Raw genomic sequence first — 17,693 nt, 5'->3', positions numbered from 1 at the left:
TGCATGGGACAACAGACTCTGAGGTTGATTTGTATCCGAGAGTAAAATGGAAGCTGTGGAGTTCCTACTGTGGCACAACAGATCAGCAGTGTCTCTGGAGCCCTGGGATGCAGGTTCAATACCCAGCCCAGCACAGTGGGTTCAAGCTCCGGCATTGCCACAGGTGCTGCGTTAAGTCACAACAGTGGCTTGGATCTGATTCCCTGGCTCAGAATCTCCATATGCTGTGGAACAGTCAAAATAAAAGGGAAACCGTGAGTTCATTAGACACGTGAAAGCACTTTGAATAAAAATTAAGTATCAATATCTTAACCAAAAAAAAATGGGTATATTAATGATATTAATGTTGGGTCATTTTGCTGTATAGCAAAATTTGACAGAACGTTATAAATCAACTATAATTTTAAAAATGCAAAAAAAATTATATTAACCTTTTTACTTATCTTTTTTTAAAAAATTTGAGCTGGACTATGCCATCCACCTCCTTTCAAAATTAGTATATATTGAATGGTGATTGCATTTAGTGTTTTGGTTGGTGTTTCATTTGTTTTAATCACTCTAGGAAAGGTTATCCGTGAGTATCTTTCTCCCTTTTTCATTTTTCCTTATTTTTAATAACCTGGGATTGATTTTAAATAAATTCTGCCTAGTGTTCTCTTTTTTGAAATACATAAAAAATGAAGGTTCCAAGTCTTGACCCAATTCACCTGCACAAAAAAGCAGCTCTAAAAAACAAGACGTCTCAGATGGAAGAAAGTTTGATGTGCGCAAACATATGAGACTGAACTATGTCAAGAACAAAATTTGAAAGCACGTCTCAATTAAGATAAAATGTCAATGGACGTCTTAGAGTCATGAATATTTATGAGGTGAATGACAAAGCATCCAAATGTATTTGAAATGTTCTCACAAAATGTCTTTGGAAATGCAGAGATACTGTTAGCATTTCCCAGTCTTTGACAGAGTGAGTCAACAGAAATAAATGAAAATGCAGACCCTGTGTACACTGTGATCAATGATGTTGGTTAATAGATACAAATTAAACTGTGACTCCTAGAAGCAGAGAATACTGTTTCTGTTTTTGCAAGTACATGCAATGTTGATTTTGCCAAAAGGATCATATGTTAGGGGATTAAAAAAAATCACACTAATTTTTTCAGAAGCAATATTCTGAATATATTCTTTGACCTGAACACACACATACATTCATACACACAGTTTGATAACAACAGCAGCAGCAAACCTCTTTCACCCCCCAAAAGAGGAACCTGACGACTTGGAGAAGACACCCATAACCTATCAAAATGTGCCCCATCTACCTACAAAGCTATCATTTTAGCTGCAGACATTTTCTTCAAAACACTTACCTGAATTGTCTTGTTTCAAGCAGACATAAAAAAGAATGCAGTAATGCCGTGTGCAGCAACACGGATGGACCTACAGATGATCCTACTAAGTGACAGAAGTCAAAGACAAGCATCATATCACTTATGTGTGGAATCTGAAAAAAAATGATAAAAATAAATTTAACTGCAAAAAGAAATAGACTCCTAGACATACATAAAAGCACATAAACTGTACGGTGACCGAAGGGTAAAGGGAGGTAGAGATAAACCAGGAGTTCTGGATTAACAGATACACATTACTTCATATATACAACACATAAATAACAAAGTCCTACTTGACAGCACAGGGAACCGTATTCAGTAGCTTGAAATAACCTACAATCGAAAAGAATCTGGAAAAGAATACACACAGGCGGAATTACCTAGTACACCAGAAAATAACACAGTGTAAAGCAACTTGAATAAAAAAACAGACTCTGTAGTTTTTCTTTTAATGTCTCCATAGTTTTGCCTTTTCTAAAATGTCATTCAGGAGTTCCCTTCGTGGCTCAGTGGTTAACAAATCCGACTAGGAACCACGACATTGCAGGTTTGATCCCTGGCCTTGCTCAGTGGGTTAAGGATCCGGTGTTACCGTGAGCTGTGGTGTAGGTTGCAGACGCAGCTCAGATCCCACGTTGCTGTGGCTCTGGCGTAGGCCAGAGGCTACAGCTCTTATTAGACCCCTAGCCTGGGAACCTCCATATGCTGCAGGTGCGGCCCTAGAAAAGACAACAAGACCAAAAATAAATAAATAAAATACAATGTCATCTCATTGGAATGATGCAGTATGTAGCCTCTTCACTTACTAACATGCTTTTCAGCTTTTTGCACGTCTTTTCATGGCTTGATAGTTCACTTCCCTTTATTGCTGAATAATCCACCGTCAGGATGGACCACAGCGTGTGTCCCCTCACACCAACTGAAGAACATCTTCGTTATGTCCGAGTTTTGGCAATTGTAAATAAAGATGCTGCAAACATCCATGTGCAGTTTTTGTAGGACGTCAGTTTTCAACTCCTCTGGGTAAATGCCCAGGAGCAAAATCGCCAATTCATATGGTAAGGGTATGTTGAGTTGTGTAAGAAACCACCAAAGCGTCTCCCAAACTGGCAGTACTGCTTTTTGTGTCCCCACCAGAAATGAATGTGAGTTCCTCTTGCTCCATACCTGTGGAAGCATTTGGTGTTATTTTTTTTTTTTTGCATTTTTCAATATTCTGAGAGTTGTGCAGTGATATCTCTTTAATTTGCAATTCCCTAAAGACGTCTGATATGGAACATGCGTTTCATACGATGATCGCCTTCTTGTACGTATTCTTCGCTGAGGTGTCCAGATATTTTGCAAATTTGAAAATCAGGTTGTTTTGTTTGTCTTCCTGTTGAGTTTTAAAAGTTCTTGGTCTATGTTGGATAATAGTCCTTTATGAAATGCCTTTTGCAAATATTTCCTTCCAGCTTGTGGCTTGTCTTCTCCTTTGCCTGATAGTCGTTTGAAGAGCAGAAGTCTTTGATTATAATTAAGTCCAGCTCATCGGTTTTTTCTTTCATGGATTGGTGTTATCTTTAAAACATTTATCACCAAATTCCAAGTCATTTGGCTTTTCTCCTGCGTTGTCATCCAGGAAGTTTCGAGTTTTGCATTTAGGTTTACATTGCATTTGAGGTTATTTTTTTAAGGGTGTAAGGTCTCTGTCTAGATTATTTTGTTACACATGTGCATCCAGTTAGTTGTCCCAGCACCATTTGTTGAAAAGGTTATCTTTTCCCCACTGTATTTCCTTTACTCCTGTGTCAAAGATCAGTTTACTCTATGTGTGACGGTCCATTTCTCAGCTTTCGGTTCTGTTTCCTCCATTTGTCGATGCCTCTGCCAACACCACACTGCCCTGATCATGAAGTAGCTTTTATGATTCAGATGCTTATTTATGTATTGGCCATTTCCTCAGTCACCTCTGTTTGGTTCCAGAATGCATCAATAAACAAACATTTTTAAATTAATAAGCTGGATGTCGAATTAAAGAGGAAAAAAAACTATCAGCTGCATTCATTTGCTCATCTCCTTTAGAAGAATGATGTGATGACTAGGACACAATAGAAAAGCAAAACAGTGGGAACGGGGATGCTGTTGATCGAAAACGGCTAAATATATATTTTTTTGGTCTTTTTGTCTTTTTTAGGCCACACCCATGGCATATGGAGGTTCCTAGGCAAGGGATCTAGTTGGAGCTACAACAACCAGCCTACACCCAGCCACTCGGGATCTGAGCCTCATCTGCAACCTACACCACAGCTCATGGCAACGCTGGATCCTTAACCCACTGAGCAAGGCCAGGGATGGAACCTGTGTCCTCATGGATCCTAGTGGGGTTTGTTAACTACTGAGCCATGACGGGAACTCCAGAAATGGCTAAATATTGATCCATGTGGGATTTCATCAAAGATGTGACTTGGGGCAAGGTTAGACTTGTAAAAACTGTCCACATTAGGCAAACAGACAAAATCAAAGGTATGTTCATTATTATTTAAACTTAATTAGTTACAAAAAGGAAACGTGAACAAAATGGAAAAAGCTCTGTGACCTAAGCATAGATAAAAATGGGAACTAATGAGTTGGGAAAATACAAATCTACAAAAGAAAAAACAGTTGCAAAATAACAGAAACATGACTATTGAAGATATAGCCTGTTTTTCTGCTCTTGACAGATTAAGAGACAGAAATAAGGAAAATGTGAATAATTCAAGAATAGGATTTAATTATATTGCCTTTCAATATACTCGATTTACCAAATTTTAAGGAAAATTCATCTTAAATGTAGTGAGCAAATTTGAATCAATTTTTCATGTTAATTTTTTCCCAACCATGGTGGTTTATCTGAATCATAAAATATTTAAAAAATAATTTTAGTGACCATTTTCTTAGAACCAGTGGTTATGGAGATACACAGAAGAAAAATCATTACCTCAGGACCTAAATCCTTCCAGGAATCTGTGTGGAAAGGGGCTACATTTTCTCTTTTCATTCATATATTCTTATTCAGCATTACTGAAGCACAGATGTTTAACCCCACAGCATTCAAATAAACTCCTATTAAAAGGATCTCTTATATCTATCAAAGTATGGTATTATAAGGTCAGGGATTGCTTATCGTATCAACTAATGAAGTTTCAGAAAGGTTATTTATTTCAAAGCCTTTGAAGCCATTTATTCACCAACTGGACTTCCAGAACGTGCAAAGATTGTCAGATAAATACTCAAAATGCCTACTGAGGAATTAAGAAACCATTTGTTTATAATAATAAAGATTGAAGCAAGCTAATGTATGAAAAGTGATGCTTGTAAAAACCACCATTGACACTAATTCCTGTTTACTGAGGAGAAACCACTTATCATCACAATGGCCCCATCATCCCTGAGGGAGAATTGTGACTATCTCTGCCTCCACAGAGCATACCAGAGAGAGAGAGAGAGAGAGAGAGGGAGAGTGTGTGTGTGTGCGTGCGCAGTGCTGATGCAGGAAAGCCTAGGAGCCTGTGGGTAGGTGCAGGCAGGTTAACTGGACTTTCCTCATTGCTTGAAAATCCAGATGGCTCCCTGCTCCAATGGGGAGCCAACAAAAGGTTTTATTACAGATTGAAGATGCCTCACAAGTGAACAATTGGTTCCCCCAAGGAAAATATGTGCTTTTCAATGGTAATAATATGCTATCAGCAGCAGTAATAATAGCAGGTGTCTGCTGTGTGCTTGGAAGCCGGTTTCTGGGAGGATTGCAGGTGTTAATTGACTTAATTCTCACAGCACCCCGTGGCTTAGCGACTGTTTCATTATTAAGACTTTGTAGACGGGGCAGTTGAAGAACAGAAAAGTAAATTTGCAGTGTTGTACATTTACTTCTCATGTATGAGGGTAAGGGTGCCCAGCAGGACGGATTTCACAGGAGACATTGTGAGGTAGATCCACCCTGTTTCCATAATTATAGAAAAGGAGAAAGGGCTCTGGAAACAGAGTCAAAGCATATAAACAATGACTGCTATGAAGATGCAAAGACAAGTCTGCCCTTTATCAGACTCTCTTATCTTCTTTGTCTCTCAACCTTCTCATGGGGGGTGGGGAGGTCTAAATGAGTGTAGTATGTTGAAAGATACTGTCAGTTGTAAGTACTGTATTAACATGAGATATTTAAAGTGTTTCATCAATAGACAAGGATGTCCACTTTCATCACTCTTATTCAACATAGTTTTAGGAGTCCTAGCCATGGCAATCAGAGAAGAAAAAGAAAAGGAATCCAAATTGGAAACGAAGTGAAACTATCATGGTTAGCAGAAGACACAACACCATACCTAGAAAATCCTAAACATACTACGAGAAAGCTGTTAGAGTTTATCGGTGAAGTTGGTAAAATTACAGGAAACAAAATTAATACATAGAAATTGACTGCATTTTGATATACAACAATGAAGGACAGAAAGAGAAATTAGGGAAACTATCCCATTGACCATCACATCAAAAAGAATAAAAAACCTAGGAATCAACCTCCCTAAAGAACGAAAAGACCTCGGAGTTCCCATCGTGTCGCAGTGGTTAATGAATCTGACTAGGAACCATGAGGTTGTGGGTTCAATCCCTGACCTTGCTCAGTGGGTTAACTATCTGGCATTGCCATGCGCTGTGGTGTAGGTCACAGACGCAGCTCGGATCTGGTGTTGCTGTGGCTCTCGTGTAGGCCGGTGGCTACAGCTCTGATAAGACCCCTAGCCTGGCAACCTCCAAATGCTGCAGGAGTGGCGCTAGAAAAGGCAAAAAGACAAAAAAAAAAAAAAACCCAAAAGACTCTGAAAACTATAAGATGTTGATGAAAGAAATCAAAGATGACACCAGTGGATGGAGAGAATACCATGCTCTTCAATTGAAATAATCGATGTCGACAAAATGACTATACTACCCAAGACAATCTACAGATTCAATGCAATCCTTATGAAATTACCAATGACATTCTTCACACAACTAGAACAAAATACTTTAAAATTTGTAGGGAAACACAAAACACCCCCAAATAGCCAAAGCAATATTGAAAAAGAAATGGAACTGGAGAAATCAGGCTTCATCTTCAGACTATATCACAAAGCTACAGTCATCAAAACAGAATGGTACTGACACAAAAAGAGAAAAAAACAGGATAGAAAACCGAGAAATAAACCCAAGCAACCATGGCCAGCTAATCTATGACAAAGGAGGTAAGAACATACAGTGGAACAAAGAAAGTCTCTTCAATAAGTAGTTCTGGGAAAATTGGACAGCTATATGTAAAAGAATGAAATTAGAATATTCTTTGGGAGTTCCCGTCGTGGCACAGTGGTTAACGAATCCGACTAGGAACCATGAGGTTACGGGTTCGGTGCCTGCCCTTGCTCAGTGGGTTAAGGATCCGGCATTGCCGTGAGCTGTGGTGTAGGTTGCAGACGCGGCTCGGATCCAGCGTTGCTGTGGCTCTGGCGTAGGCCGGTGGCTACAGCTCCGATTCAACCCCTAGCCTGGGAACCTCCATATGCCGCGGGAGCGGCTCAAGAAATAGCAACAACAACAACAACAAAAATCTCCAAAAAAAAAAAAAAAAAATATTCTTTAACACAAAAAAATGGGTTAAAGACCTAAAAATATAAGGCCAGATGCTATAAAACTCCTAGAGGAAATCATAGGCAGAATGCTCTTTGATGTAAATCACAGCAATATTTCATTTTATCCACCTCCTAGAATAATAATAGTAAAAACAGAAATAAACCAATATGACTCAAAACCCTTTGGACAGGAAAGGAAACTCAAAAAAAAAAAAAAAAAAAAAAAAACACTTTTGCACAGCAAAGGAGATCATAAATGAAACAAAAAGACAACTTAAAGAATGGGAGAAAATAGTTGCAAATGATGCCCCAGACAGGGGCTTTATCACCAAAATATGCAAGAAATTCATAAAACTCAGAAAAAGGGAGGGGCAGAAGACCTAAATAGACTTTTTTCCCAAAGAAGATATACAGATGGCCAGTACACACATGAAAAGATGCTAAATATCACTAATTATTAGAGAAATGCAAGTCAAAACTACAATGAGGTGACACCTCACGCTGGTCGGAATGGCCATCATTAAGTCAACAAGTAACAAATGCTGGAGAGGGTATGGAGAAAAGGGAACCCTCCTACACTGTTGGTGAGAATGTAAACTGGTATAACCACTATGGAAAACAGTATGGAGATTCCTCAGAAAACTGAAAAGAGAGTTGTCAAATGAGCCAGCAATCCCACTTCTGGGGGCATATATCCAGAGGAAGCTATCATTCAGAAAGACACACTCACCCCTATGTTCACTGCAGCACTATTCACAATAGCCAAGACATGGAAACAACCTCAATGTCCATTGAGAGATGAATGGATTAAGAAGATGTGGTACCTATATACAATGGAATACTACTCAGCCAAAAAGGGAAAAAATAATGCCCTCTGCAGCCACATGAATACAACTGGAGATTCTCATACTAAGAGAAGTAAGTCAGAAAGAGAAAGACAAATACCATTTAATATCCATTTGCAGCAACGTGGATGCAACTAGAGATTCTCATGCTGATAGGAATGGACTAGGCACAGGTCATTGTAGAAGTCCCAATAGGGGACCATAGATGGAGAGGGAAACCTAGGGGACCCTGGGAGATCACTGTAACTTAATAATTGCTCAAGAAAGCCGTCAGCACAAGGCAGGCTCGATGGGCTAGTGGACGTGCGAGAATTGCCTCCGGTCACTGGGTGGGGGATGGGATGAGGCTTGCCTGCAGATTCAGACCAAGGGCAGGAGTTTGAGGACTGCCCTTCTGCTCATGTGAATACACACCTTACCAGATACTAAGGAGGAGCTACTCATCCCAGAAAGGAAGAGGCAGCTTTTCCCACCCCCACTCCCCTTGGAGGATAAAACTGGAGCCCACCAGATCCTCGGGGCAGAGCCTCCATGCCTGCTTGCATCTCTCACAAGCGTCCTATCTTAATACGTCTATTTCTTGCCTATCACTTTGTCTCTCAATGAATCCCTTCTTTGCAGAGGCATGAAGAACCTGAACCTCAGTAAATCCAGACACAGGGTGAGTGAGTCTAATTTAAAACCATGGGTTTAAGTCCCAGTCAGCTTTAGGCTGGGTTCGAGTCCTGGCACGTGGGTTCAAGTCCCATTCTGGGTTCTGGCTGGGTTAGTCCTGTCAGTTGCAATTCTAAGTGAAGTGAAGTCAGAGAAAGACAAATACCCTATGATATCACTTCTACGTGGAACCTAAAATAAGGCACAGGAGTTCCCATCGTGGCACAGTGGTTAACGAATCCGACTAGGAACCATGAGGTTGCGGGTTCGGTCCCTGCCCTTGCTCAGTGGGTTAACGATCCGGCGTTGCCGTGAGCTGTGGTGTAGGTTGCAGACGCGGCTCGGATCCGAGTTGCTGTGGCTCTGGCGTAGGCCGGTGGCTACAGCTCCGATTCAACCCCTAGCCTGGGAACCTCCATATGCCGCGGGAGCGGCCCAAAGAAATAGCAAAAAGACAAAAAAAATTAAAAAATAAAAATAAAATAAAATAAGGCACAGATGAACCTACCTACAGAACAGAAACAGACTCCTCGAGAACAGACTTATGGTTGCCAAGGAGAAGGGAGTGGGATGGAGTGGGATGGACTGGGAATTTGGGGTTAGTAGAAGCAAATTAGTATATATACGATGGAAAAGTTCCTCCTATATTCCTAAGGAACTATATTCAGTATCCTGTGATAAACCATAAGAGAAAAGAACACGTAAAAGACTGTATATACATATGTATATACTGAATGGCTTTGCTGTACAGAAGGAAATTAGCACAACAGTATAAATCAACTATACGTCAATAACGATTTTTAAAGCAAGACTATACTATGAGGCCAATTTAAATACCCAAAGGTAGATGGCATCTACACATTGAAAGCATAAGAAAACTTTTTTTTTTTTTCCTTTTTAGGGCTGCACCCACAGCACATGGAAGTGCCCAGGCTAGGGGTTGAATCTGAGCTGCAGGTGCCGGCCTAAGCAACAGCCACAGCAATGTGGGATCCAAGCCACGTCTGTGACCTACACCACAACTCCTGGCAACGCTGGATTCTTAATCCATTGAGCAAGGCCAGGGATTGAACCCGTATCCTCATGGATGCTAGTGGGGTTCCTAACCCACCAGGCCATAAGGGAACTCGCATAAGAAGCATTTTTGCAGAGACCTATCAGATGTCACACAGCTTGTCTCTAATACTTGTTTCTCCCTCACTGTTCCCATATGTACAGACTCAGTTGTCTCATGCAAACATGTCTAACTAGAAACATGTTACATGTATATTTTTACTTTCATAAAAAAAATAAAAAGAAAACCAAATAATTATAAATAAGCCCAGGAAATTTGTCTTTGAATCAAACAATGAAATAGATAAGACTCTATGATATTCAATGAAAAGGCAGGGAAAAGGCAGTAAAGGAAATCAACAAAATGAGACATCAGAAACTGAATACAGGAGTTCCCGTCATGGCGCAGCGGTCAACAAATCTGACTAGCATCCATGAGGACGTAGGTTCCATCCCTGGCCTTGCTCAGAGGGTTAAGGATCCGGCGTTGCCATAAGCTGTGGTGTAGGTTGCAGAAGCAGCTCAGATCCTGCACTGCTGTGACTGTGGTGTATACTGCCAGCTATAGCTCCCATTCAACCCCTAGCCTGGGAATTTCCATATGCTGCGAGTGCGGCCCTAAAAAGCAAAAGAAAGAAAGAAAGATAGACTAAATACAGGAGTTCTCACTATGGTGCTTTGGGTCCAGGATCCAGTGTTGGTACAGGATGAAGCTGCAGCTTGTATTTGATCCCTGGACTAGCAATTTCCATATGCTATGGGTACATCATCATAGCCATTAAAAGAAAGAGAGAGAAAAAAAGGAGAGGGAAGGAGGGGAGGAAAGAAAGAAGGAAGGAAAGAGAGAGAGAGGAAGGAAGGAAGAAAGGAAGGAAGGAAGATGCAGACAGAGATTGAAGATTATATAAACTGGAAATTTCTAGAAAATTTCCTAAAAACATATAAAGTAGAAATTTTTAGAAAAGAGGAGAATATACCTGAAAATAGGAATTGCCAAAATAGAGTTAAAAATATTAGAGAAAGTTGGAAGTCTGTATAAATCAATAAAAGAAAAACAAGGGAAATAAAGACCAAAAAAAAGGGGACCTGCTGGTCAAGCCTCTGGGATCACACACATATCCTGATGTTCTTTTTTTTTTTAGTTTATTCAAGCTCGAACAATAAAATAAAATGAATCCCGTGCATACATGGGCACACACAGGATGGGGGATCCATTGTATTATCACATGTTTGCAGAACTGAGATGGGAAAAATCTGATGCATATAGAGGAAAAACCATAGTTCAAAGAGTACATGCAACTCTCTAAAACTCGTGTTTGAATGTTTTTCAGAACGCTAAGAGGCAGAACAGCGCAAATGTAGCTGTTCCAGTTGGAAAGGGAGAGAGCAGGCAGGGTAGTAAGCCGAAACTCACCTCCTGTCCTGTGTTCCTTGTCAAAACCCCAATCTTTTTCAGCCACCTCACTGTCTATCCTACACCTGCACTCAGGCAGCAGTATCCTGCTGGACAAAACAGTCCTATAGGATGGTCTGTTTAAACACTGGGTCATTAACTTCCAGGGGGGGTTCCTGAGTTAATTTGCTTGCCTGCATACTCTGAGTCATCAAAATTGAGGGAGTTCCCCTTGTGGCTCAGCAGTCAAGAACCTGACTAGTATCCATAAGGATACAGGTTCGATCCCTGGCCCTGCTCAGTGGGTTAAAGATACAGTGTTGTGGTGGGCTGCAGTGTAGTTCTCAGATGTGGCTCCGATCCTGCGTTGCTGTGGCTATAATGTCGGCAGGCAGCTGCAGCTCCGATTTGACCCCTGGCCTGGGAACTTCCATGCACCATGGGTGTGACCCTAAAAAGCCAAAAAAAAAAAAAAAAAAAAAAGAGAGAGAGAGAAGGTTTCCATGCTAGAGTCACCTAGGAAGTTGTGAAGAATATTGATGCTGAGGTCACACCACCAAAACATCCCCATGGAAGTAGTCTTGAATGTGGCCTGGGCATCCAGATTTGAAACATCTTCCTTGTTGAATTCAGCACACACATCTAAGAACAAGGGACTTAGCCATCATCTAGACATAAAGTGCAGATTCTGCTTTGGTCACTGCAGGAGCGCTTGGTGATAACAGAATAATGCCCGGGGGATGCCGATGCTGGTGGCCTGCATGCCACACTCTGAAGGACAGGGATCGCAAGGCTCCTGCTTTCTCCTCCCACCGCTCGTGGCCAGGGCTTCCTCCTCCCCATCCTTGCTCTCTGTCCATCCGCCGTCCCTCTGGGGGCTCAGACGATTCATGCTCCCATCTCATGAAAACGGGCCCACTTCCTCAAGAGAACGGACTTCTCTATCACCCGCCAAATTCTCCCTTCCACGCTCCTGATCAGACAGCCATGGGGAAATGGATCCCTCCATTCCGAAGTAGATTAGACTGTCCCAGCCTTACTTGCTCAAAAAAGGGGAAAACATAAATCTCTTTCTATTCCCATTTTCTTTTTCCCTGGCCATGAAAACACCTTGGGGAAAAGATGATGTGATTTGTCACCTTCCAATGTCTCTTTTCCATTTTGCTCTTAAGCCAGGATGTTTTCACACCCGTACTGCTGCCGGAGGCAATGCCAAGGTCAGCCCTCCGTGGACCAGACCTACCAGCATCATTTGACACAACAGGCCCTTTCCCCAGTGCATACCTTGGTACCTCACCCTCTGCCTCTGTCTTCCCTGCATCACCCGGTGTTTCTTCCCAGGCTCCTTTGCTTTCCTGCCTTCACAGCCTTGAAAGGTTGTGATGGATGGTCCAGGCCTCGTCTTTGGATGTTTCAATTGTGTTGTCTACATGTACTCCTTCCAGGATCTCATGGAGCCTGATGGCTTGAAACTCCACCTCTCTGCTGACAGTATTTCCGTGGTCAGGTTGTGTCTCTACCCTGAATGCTAGATTGATGCCTTCCACTCTCCCTTCATTCTGCCTGGATGCCTGACATGCATCTCAACCTTTTTTCTAGCCTTACGGAGACATGACGGACACACAACATAATGTCGAAGTGATGATTGGATGACATATAATGTGATGATTTGAGACACATCTGAAGAGAGGAATGGGCACCAAGGTACAGTTTGTTAATACCCTGTCACCTCACATAACGGCCACTTCCTTTTTATGTATATGTATATTTTCAAGTATATGCTACAGAATATAACTATAGGTACTGTTCTGAACATGAGACCCCAGAACTTCCACATCTTATACCTGGAAATCTGTACCCTTTGACACTCAGCTCTCCGTTTCCCCAATCCCCAAAGACCTAGCAACCACTGCTCTCGTCTCTATCTCTGTGCGCTCTGCTTTGTAAGATTCCACATACGGCATATCGCTCTGATTTCATTCACTTAGCCTAACGCCCTCACGCGTCACCCATGTTGTCATAAATGGCTTATGTGGCTCTGAGGAAGAAGGAACTACTCATGCTAACCTCATCAGCCAAAATCTGATGTCCTCATCCCTTCATCATTCCATAATCTCTCTCTCTCTCTCTCTCTCTCTCTCACACACACACACACACAGGAAAAGGGACAAGAAAAGAATCTCGTTTCCCTTCCCATCTTCTCCATCTTAGGGTCAACTCTACTCAACTCAGACCAAGACTCCAACTCCACTCGGACAAAGACTCAGGAAAGGTGTGGGGGCACTTTCTTGCCTTCGTAGCCTTTCATCCATGGTTTCATGAAGGTCTCCATACAGCCTTCATTTTCCAAGGACACACGACCCCTGCGTCCTCCACAACCCTCTTGAGAACACCACCACTGCAGTCCTGGGGGGTGGTCGGCACATTCCAATGGGACTGCCCATTCCATATTCTCCCCTGTAGACTCCAACCCGGCCAGCAGGCAGAGAGACACACGGAATAGAGAACGCCAGCTCTGCCCATCCTTCTCGTATCATCACCTTCCCCTGACATCTCATCCTCGCCGTCTCACGCTCGAATCGTCTGTCCCATGAGGCCCATGTTGGCCCTGAGCTGACCCTTCAACACTGCAGTCAGCCTTCCAAGAAACTATGACAAAGCTAAGTGAACATTATGGTATGAAATATTTAAAGATGACATATTTGTGTGTATAAACTCAGTAAAAAGATAAGATGCATTGGATTATCAAAGGAGATTCACTCTGAAACCTTCCCTCGTATCACACTTTACTTAGAATTCTCTACAGGCAAAGCAGGTCTGGAATCATCAACACTTCTAGAATCCTTTCTTGTTTCATGTGACACCCTCTGACCCTGATTGAATATCTAAAGTCTCTAAGTGATAGCTGGACAGAAGGGACTTCCTTGTTTACTTGCATGAAACATCTCCTTTCATTCTCAGATATTTGCATCACTTATGTAACATCTTATGGGGGGCCACATCTCTAAACTCATCAACAATACTAAGTAGGCCAGTTACATTCAGCTAAAAGTGGACGGATATGGACTCTCCCATGAAGACCTAGCATTTCAGTGTTTGCTAAGAGGTCTAACATTGACAGGCTCACAGGGAGAGTTGCCCTGATCAACCTGCTTTCTTTTTCTCAGTGTCCCTGGTGAAAAAAAGAAAATGGATTTTTCAGACTGCCACGAACCTTTCCTTTTCCACGTGTGTAAAGAGGGTGGCATTTATTTTCGGCACTACTTTATTTATTTTTAAATTTGCAAACATCAAAAAATGGAGAACGAGCCAAGACTTGAGTATTCAGATAATTGTAAGAAGTGGGTTGAGCTCATGTCAGTATTTGAAGGCAAGCCCAAGAAGGCAATAGGAGAAGTTTCCTGTGGACGTTGGAGTAAGGAATGGGCACTTGTTCCGTTCAAACAGTGGGAAATGCTGATCAAAACTACCATGAGCTACCACCTCGCACCAGTCAGAATGGCCCTCATTCATAAGTCCACAGATAACAAGTGCTGGAGGAGCTGTGGAGAAAAGGGAACCCTCCTGCACTGCTGGTGGGAATGTCAACTGGTACAGCCACTATGGAGAACAGTTTGGAGATACCTTAGAAAGCTATACATAGAACTTCCATATGACCCCGCAATCCCACTCTTGGGCATCTATCCGGACAAAACTCTACTTAAAAGAGACACATGCACCCGCACGTGTTCATTGCAGCACTATTCACAATAGCCAGGACATGGAAACAACCCAACTGTCCATCCACAGATGACTGGATTCGGAAGATGTGGTATATATACACAATGGAATACTACTCAGCCATAAAAAAGAATGACATCATGCCATTTGCAGCAACGTGGATGGAACTAGAGAATCTCACCCTGAGTGAAATGAGCCAGAAAGACAAAGACAAATACCATATGATATCACTTATAACTGGAATCTAATATCCAGCACAAATGAACATCTCCTCAGAAAAGAAAATCATGGACTTGGAGAAGAGACTTGTGGCTGCCTGATGGGAGGGGGAGGGAGTGGGAGGGATCGGGAGCTTGGGCTTATCAGACACAACTTAGAATAGATTTACAAGGAGATCCTGCTGAATAGCACTGAGAACTTTGTCTAGATACTCATGCTGCAACAGAACAAAGGGTGGGGGGAAAAATGTAATTATAATGTATACCTGTAAGGATAACCTGACCCCCTTGCTGTACAGTGGGGAAAAAAAAAAAAAAGTGGGACATAGATCTGGACATATCCTATTTCTTTGTCCATCTCTCTTGTCAAAAGGTCTAGAAATATCCATGTCTTCATCTAAGCCTTGGTGATGAAATAAGTTCTGATTCTGGATAAGTTTTCTCCCCTACATAGTTGTTGGGATTTACGTTCAGCTGTTACCTTATACTTAGAGAATTTATTTGCCAAACAGTTACATGGATTTCAATTTATTGTGCCTACAGGGCATGCGTGTTTGGCTAAACCAGAGAAACCTACTCCAACAGGCTCAGGCATTGGGAAACAGTCATGTTGCAAACTCTTGCTGTAGTCAAACTGAACGTGGAGCCAATGAATCATCAGACTTCTGACCTCGGGAAAATTGTATAGATCAGTGGTCCTCTCTAAATAATATATGAAGCTGGATACTCACTAAGTTTCACACTGAGGTCTGGGAGGAGGGGGGCTGTGGGTCACACTGAGTAGAGATTAATGAGGCTGTGTATATTTCCTGCTCTGTGGGCAAATAATTCAATATATGCCAAGGAAGTCACTGATGGAAAACAGGAGACCCTGCATTGACGTGTTAGGTATTTTGAGACCATACTCAACGGAAATTAATTAAGTGCTACAGTATCTGTGATTAAATAATCTTTAGGGAAAACCAGAAAATTCACGAAAAAGGAAATGGAAGAGAAAGGAAGTAAATTCTAGGCAGCAGGAGCAGAAACAATGATAAAGTAAGTTGTAAACAGTAGCCAAAACAACAATAAACTAAGGTGTAGACACAGCTCATTTGAGGCGTGTCCAGAACAGCCCCGTGTCCTTTATATTTTTCACATTCTTGTGTCATTTGGTTGGTATGTGTTGGGGCGTGTTGCTGTGAGGAATGGTATTTGAGTGTTCAGGGAGGAGGGTGACTTTGTCAAAGCAAAGTCCAAGGTCTTGGACAGGGGACGGGAGTGGGATTAACCAGAGACAGTGATGGAGAAGCGGCAAAAGGCTGGGGAGTGGGGTGAAGCCATTCCTGTTGGGGATGCCAAATCTGTGGGAGGAAGAGACATTTTTTTAAGAGCCATTGCAGGGTCGTGTGATGTGAGTCTGAATTTAAGTCCATGAAAATTTACTCAGAGGCCCAGAAGTCAAGTACAGGTGCTGGTGAAGGTTTCTGGAGAACATCACATCTGAGGTGAACCAGGAATTCAAAAAGGACTAGTGAAGAGCCTCAGAGAAAGATAAAAGGGGTTCCATCCTGGGGAAAGGGATGTTTCCTGAAGATATGATGTGGGCACTGGTATAAGACATGTGACAATGCAGCGAGAAGAGGGAGGTTGAGTGAAGATGCAAGAGATGTCCAGACAAAGGGAAGGACATGTTCGATGATCGCACCCTTTAGGGGATAGCCCACCTTTAAGTGAATACGACCTTAGGGCTCTCCATGACCTCAACCTTACTGGATTCTCAGCATCATCTTTTATCACACACCCTGCTGCCCAGTCTAAGCTTCTGTCTTAAAGCCGCTCCAGACTCCACTCCAGATCAACGAGCAGGATCTCTGAAGCTGATTGGTCATGGGCTACGAGGAAGAGGCGTCAGTGCAGTTCCCATGTGACCCGGGGAGGGTGTCAATCCCTACAGCTATTCTGAAGGGCAACTTGCCTTCCTCTCTGCTAGGTGCTTTACAGATATTTTTGGAAGTGTTATCTCTGTCCCAGAGAGGATGGAATAGCTTTGTGGCAAGGACAAGGGATCAACTTAAAGTCCCAGGTGACAGCTTGCTTCTGAGCCCACATGTGCCTGGCTCCCAAGGCCCTCATCTTTTCATGGCATCACCTGCCCACCAAAGGTGAGGTACAAACACAAACTAAACAATCTTATGGTGCTTGAACGTTGCTTATATAAAAATGGGGCTTTCTTATAATGCCAGTACTAGGAACCAGAATGCATACCTCTTTAAGAATTTGCAACCCTAGGGAGTTCTGTTAGATGCAGTGGGTTAAGGATGGGGGATTGTCACTGCAGCAGCTTGGGTTGCTGTTGTGGTGCAGGTTCGAACCCTGGCCCAGGAACTTTGATATGCTGCAGGTGCAGCCAAAAAAAACCCATAGCTACATGATATTGAAATTTTATAGGATATCACTGCTTGTATTCCTCTAAGAAGTCAATATTACCAAGGCATTCTTATTTCTTCATCATAATGCTTTATGATATTAATATGTGTGTGGCACAGACTGAATGTTTCTGTCCCCCACACCCCAACTTCACATGTTGAAACCCTAACCCCCTGTGTTGGAATTAGGAGGTGGGGCCTCTGGGAGGTGATGAGGTTGTGGGGTGGAGCTCCCATGCATGGGATTAGTGTCCTAATAAAAGAGCCCAGAGAAAAGACACAGTGAGATGACTGTGAACCAGGCAGCAGGTTCTCAGCTGACACTGAATCTGCTAACAGTGTCATCTAGGACATCCTCGTCTCCAGAAACGTGAGAAATGAATGTCTGTTGTTTATAAGCCA

At 42.3% G+C, this 17,693-nt stretch overlaps 1 protein-coding gene and 1 long non-coding RNA gene across 13 annotated transcripts in view; one reads left to right on the top strand and one right to left on the bottom strand.

The window, feature by feature from the left end:
- LOC146394455 (patatin-like phospholipase domain-containing protein 4) overlaps window positions 1–15,996 on the top strand; it is an 81,474-nt gene extending 65,478 nt beyond the window's left edge. For 4 of the 11 annotated variants that reach the window (XR_014834979.1, XR_014834974.1, XR_014834977.1 and 1 more), the window contains 2 exons: window positions 12,545–12,649; window positions 13,409–15,996. The gene's annotated coding sequence lies outside the window, so the exon portion shown is untranslated. Of the gene's footprint in view, window positions 1–12,544; window positions 12,650–13,156 lie in introns of all 11 variants that reach the window. The other 7 variants (XR_014834975.1, XR_014834978.1, XR_014834972.1 and 4 more) reach the window with 4 other exon arrangements.
- Window positions 1–17,693, bottom strand: part of LOC102166006 (uncharacterized) — a 316,146-nt gene that overhangs the window by 5,078 nt on the left and 293,375 nt on the right. For both annotated transcript variants that reach the window (XR_014835081.1, XR_014835083.1), the window contains one exon: window positions 1,368–1,501. This is a non-coding gene — a long non-coding RNA (uncharacterized LOC102166006). The remainder of the gene's footprint in view (window positions 1–1,367; window positions 1,502–17,693) is intronic.

The sequence above is a fragment of the Sus scrofa genome, chromosome X (genome assembly GCF_054392235.1).
Source record: "Sus scrofa isolate SSC_HxYL_T2T_F1_AM1 chromosome X, Sscrofa_HxYL_maternal_Yorkshire_Landrace_v2.0, whole genome shotgun sequence".
Lineage (NCBI taxonomy): Eukaryota > Metazoa > Chordata > Mammalia > Artiodactyla > Suidae > Sus > Sus scrofa.
This window is presented reverse-complemented; position numbering and strand designations above follow the sequence as displayed.